The sequence below is a fragment of the Atta colombica genome, unplaced genomic scaffold (genome assembly GCF_001594045.1).
Source record: "Atta colombica isolate Treedump-2 unplaced genomic scaffold, Acol1.0 scaffold228, whole genome shotgun sequence".
Taxonomy (NCBI): Eukaryota; Metazoa; Arthropoda; class Insecta; order Hymenoptera; family Formicidae; genus Atta; species Atta colombica.
In genome coordinates this window covers 1,656,466-1,662,512 of record NW_017259325.1, presented here as the reverse complement: position 1 = coordinate 1,662,512, position 6,047 = coordinate 1,656,466, and positions in this window count along the sequence as shown.

The window sequence follows — 6,047 nt, the reverse complement described above, 5'->3', positions numbered from 1 at the left end:
TATATATTCTAATCATGTATATATATTTTTAACTATAGCGCCTAAAGTACCCTTAGACTGTGTCCTCTTTTATGCGGATTATCTTTAATTTTTATATATTTTTTATCGAGATTTTCTGAATATTCAATATTAGAACACTTCAGAGATATACTTATAATGAACTACATATATCGTAAGAAAATCGCAATATGTTTCGAATATCCAGAACGATTTTAGTATATCTCGCAGATTTCCATTGCTGTATGGGTAGATGGCTTCATCCAAATCCAGATGGATGTCCATGGTTTTCTATACAGATGGCAAATCCTTTTTATAGTAAACATATCTAATTGAATGTTATTCGATTCGAACCTGATCAGATAAAATTTTATTATCTTAAATTCTATTATCTTAAAATTAGAAATCAATTTTGAATATTCAGAAGAAGAAAATAGAGTAAATATAGTTTTCATTGATTTTTTAAATGAAAAAAAATAAAATCTTTGATATTTTAAAAATAATCCATTGTAACAAAAAATCACTGTTTTCACTTGTCAATATTTTGGGAAGTATAAATTTTTTTTATGATAAACACCAATCTGGAAGACTACGTGCGTTTGACATACGATACATATAATGTATCATTTTATCCTTCTTTGATATTTGATGAACAACAAGTATAAAATAATACATCATTCACATCACGTGTGAAACACACTCGTGACAGTTTATGAGAGAAATTTAATACACAGAACTTTCCTTTTCGATCATTTGTTATTTTTCCAAACCATAATTTATTTTATTAAATTATTGTTTATTAAATTAAACTTACGATTATAAACGAATTTCTTGCAATCTATTCACAGACACACGTAATACTATAAGATTTTAGAGTGATTTCAACTAAAATTACAACAATTAATTTAATCGATGATTAATAAGAAATATCTATAGTATTTTGTTAACATAGATAGAATTTTTTATTGTTTGATGCATGGAAAAGAAAAATGTTAGTATTTGTGGTTACTGTGAGTATTTATGGTTAAATTAATCATCGATTATGTCAATTGGAATTTGTTTGAAACTCTAGCAATCGGCTTCTACATTCCGCACTTGTCTGTGCTTTCAAATAACTTTCAAGCGAATTTGTATATTCAGATCTTTTCTTGTTAATCACAAAAATGAAATTTGAAATATTATAAGTGAGATCGTTCGAAAATGAAATCAAGAGAACTTTTCTCATATTTCGATGATACTTAATTAAATAAACGCATAACGAAATAGAGAAAAGGTGAAGAAATTATACTATAAAAGAATTATGTAAAATCGTGAACGTAAGTGTAAAATTTATATGATTTGGAAATAATTACATACAATGTATAATTTTTATATGTTTAGTTTTACTTGTTCGTGTATGTAAAATTACATACTTTTCTTTTACAGAATAGAAAGGGCTTGGATACATTTTACTCATTTGGAACTGTGTCATTATTCTTCAAAATAAAGGGTATTAATATTTTGAAATTAGTTTTTTATCTTGTATATATTTATATGAATTTTATCAATTTATTATTGTAAATTTTAAGTAAAAGTGTTTATAACGAATTCGATTAAAAATATAATGTCATATTCTATAGACGAGACTGTGCCGATCTATTTGAAAATTGAGGTGGAATACGGAGTATTTATTTTAATTCACACATATTTTCTCAATGTTCTTCGGATCAATAGATTTTTATTTGACATATGACTTGTATCCCTAAATGTTCGAGGAATAGTTACTGATACTTAAAACGCGCACAAAGTAGATGCATACGTAATATGTGTCACACTGACATTCCTCATTGATTGTTGAAACCATGCAGTAACTTATCCCAATCGCAAAGTATGCCAAATAAAATTCAGCGAAGCATTTTTCCTGTAAAGCCACATCATGTATATCATTATAAAATGAATGATGTAATCTTATTACCGGGACTTGAACGTTAGCATTACTTATACCCGAGACGAAGATCGAGAAAATGATTGTTGGATATAATAGAGGGCTTTATATGTGATAAATTTTTTGGAATTTAACGGCACACTGATTTGAAATAGTGATGGTGCTTAACCAGAATATAAATGATGTGCAGTTGATCCTACTGATTACTTCTCAGGCATAAATAATGGTAACATCTTGGCCCTGTTTATTACAAAGTACCTGGTAGATACAATCGAATTAATAGATTGAAATTTATTAAGATTTTTTGCATGAGAGAGAAGATGTGAGCATCTTAATTTTAATTTAAATTTTATAAAATGCTATATTATTAAGTGTAAAATTTATTTTACAAAGTAGAACACTAATCGTAAATTTTACGTGGCTCTAATATATTTGTTTTTTTATCTTATATTCTTACTAATATATTTTATTTTCTTAAAGCGATCAGCTTAATATTATATTTAATATAAATATAGACTGTCAAATGCGTTTGTTTATGAGTAGAGATAATTAATACGTATGTAATGCGATATAATTAAGGTAATGTAGAATGTAAATTATTCATATTTACCAGCGGCATGTATGTCGCAATTTATCGAAAGGAGCAATGAAATAAGTGTTTTTATTCTAAAACCCAAAACGACAATTTCAATATATAAATCTATTGAAAGACACTGAAATACTATTGTAGTCTTGTTTTACTGCTCTTGTATGAATACGTTTATTATATATTGATAAAAAAATATAAGTAATCGCAGTAAATCGATGCTTTTATATATTTATTCGAAACTATACATAATATTTAAATAATTAGTTTCTCAATAGTTGAGTAATCCTTCTTGAAATGGAGGATTATAAATCCTCGATAATCGGAAACATGAGAGCATTAGATATACGGTGCTATTATCTCATTTCCAAATATTTGAAATTTAATACTATTTATCATTCGTTAATGGTTGTTCGGATTGCAATTAATAATTTGCCAGTTATATTCCTGATAAATTCGAGATAGCAGATCCCTTTCTATTTTCGATCCCATAATCTTATTTGAAGTCCATTTTAATAATTAATATAATTTTTCATTACATAATACAGACGAAAATAACCATTTAAAAGATCAGATATGTATAGCAGTAAAATATCTTTTTTTACGTCCGACAACATTATATATTTGTATGTACATATTTATAAATTGTAATAGGATTTTTGGTCTTTGTTCAGATCCTTCTCAATCAACAATCAAATTGAATATTTACGTTTTAACTTTCAATTTTCGCAATAAATTAATAAAATATTAATTTATTACAAATTGTCGAAAATTAGTTTTTAATAATTTTTTACTCAAATACTATCAACTTTACAGAAAAATTACAAGATAAAAATTGTTTAAGTTTTTCTCATAGAACTACGAATTTTTTCAAAATTTTTTATCAACTTTTTAGTACTGCATTTTCTTATTTTTACCATCATGAGAAAATATGATATTAAAAAATTCTGAAAAATTTCTAAAAAAATTTTTAAAGCTCTATGAGAAAAAAATAAACAATTTTTGTCTCTTACAGTTTTTCTGTAAAATTGATAGTGTTTGAGTAAAAAATTATTGAAGACTAATTTTCGGCCATTTTTTAGCAATTAATATCTTGTTAATTATTACGAAAATTGCAAAATGGTAGAGAACTTTTCTTCTCAGTTTAGTTTATGCTGCCTCTATACGAAAGATTTATCATTATTTTTCAAACATCCTGTGTGTGCGTGTGTGCGTGCGTGCGTGCGTGTGTGTGGGCGTGCGGGCGTGCGTGCGGGCGTGCGTGCGTGCGTGCGTGCGTGCGTGCGTGTGTGTGTGTGTATGTGTGTGTATAGGTGATCGTAATACAGTCGTATAATTTTAAAATGCTCTTCACAATGCTTGTTAGATCTAATTTTTCTCTTCGTATGGCCTTTCCTTTTTTTTCTTTTTCTTCTTTTTCTTCTTTTTTCTATTCTAGTATAGTTGAGTTACAATCTGTAGGTCGTAATACCAAAAGTCTTCGAATCAAAAAGACCAGCTAATTGCTTCTTTAGGGAAAAATGTTGACTTTTCAAGAATGAATTCTTCGGATGATTATGTAATGGTGATGCTGTCGTCATGGAGACATAATGGGAGACATGAATTTCTGTTTCAGATTTTATTAATTGCATTTAGTTTTTATATTATTAAGTAAAAATTATATAAAAGAAGGTTTGACAGAAAGTATATTTGTCTTAGAGTACGATATTCAAATGATACAAAAGTTTTAAAGAAGATTAAAAATCCATTTAAGATGTATATGATTAATATTTAAAAGCTCTGTTTTTTATTGTTGCACTTTTGGAATTAGTATACACAGTGCAATAAGTTGAAGTGAAACAAATATACATTTGTTTCATTTCAACTTATTGCACCAGTTCAGAGAGTGCAGCAATAAAAAACAGACCTATACATTAGTCGTGTGTGTTGATTCAAATTATGATTCGAATAATCAACAAAATATTGAACATTGATAAAGAAATCGTTCATTCTCAATCGTAAATTCTAAAGAAAAATATGAAAAATTAAGATATACGAGATTTGTCCGCGTCTTATCATGTATAAGACTTTTCCAGCTTTTTGACACAGAAACAAATCCAGTGTGGTAACATCTATGTAGTTCATTGACTGGATTTGGTGCCGGTCGATTGCTTCCTCTTTCTCAAAATCAGATTATGCTCGAAAGAGAAGCGTTTTGAGGATATTGAAGTCATTTGTACTAGTACAACCAACGAATCGAAAAGATTTTCGAAGAGAGTTCTAGGACGTCTTTTTTTCTAAATCTCTAAGCACTTTACCATCATTCATTTTTTCGTGAAAATTATGGAACATAAAATTAAATTTTCTATTGTTTTGTTGTTTTTTAATTAAAACGTAATTCGACAGTTTTACAGCTATGCTGTACAGAATATTTCTAAACTTTGACCTTTAGTAATATAAAGGAGATTTTATATAAAAAATTTTTACTAAAAAAATAAATACAACATTTTTTCGCATAAAATTTTGTTTCCAAGAGAAATGGCTTTAATAATCGAAGTTTAATATCATTACTTTTAATTATAATCTTTTTTAACAATCTTATTGTATCATTCATTGTCGAAATTGTTCATGGCTATTAATATATAAATAAATAAATAAAAACAAATATAACATTTTATTCAATAAAATAAAATAATTTTAAATTATAAAAAAAGTTATGTAAAACATCGAGATTACTTTTATATTTTTAATGGAATATCATTTTCGCATCTTTTTTGATCTGTTTCTGATGAAATAGATTTATTAATGATATAAAATTCTTAAATCATTCTAGAATTAAAAGGAAATATTATTAGTTTTTCAATCTTCGAATTCATTTTCGTTGAAAATGAATGTACAAAAATGTTTTATTTCATATATTAGATTTTTACATATTTTAGATTTATTTTTTCATGAGAGAAGAGAGAGAGAGAGAGAAAGAGAGAGGGGAGGGGGTCGGTCAATTCGTAGCTTCATTCGTATATATGCATGCTATCAGCATTGGTATTCAAGACAAAGCAACTATTATAGATGTACAGAACTATTATAGATGTACAGAATGCGAGGAAATTATACAATTTCCGGTCACACTGGAAGGGTTTCAACCCTTCTTTGTTTTGTGCATCTGGTGCATCTGCGGTAAGCAACGTGTGCTTGACGTTCATCCAGTCATCCGTTGGTGTACAAGCAGTTTAAAATCCAATACGATCTGGCCAGTTGACAGTTAACACACGCTTTGATCCGAAGGGATGTTTCGAAATTGGTAGACGAGATAAAGTCCACGTTTGCGTGATAAAAATAAAGAAGATAAAACGATTCTGAGCTGATATTCTAGACCCCAATAACATTGCTCTAATCTGAAGCATCTTTGAGATGGTTTCGTTTAATTAAATTATGCAGGAGGACATATATTTATAACTTTAAATGCATGTATATATACAGAGAACGAGAGAGAGAGAGAGAGAGAGAGAGAGAGAGAGAGAGAGAGAGAGAGAGAGAGAGAGAGAGGGGGGGGGGGGGGGG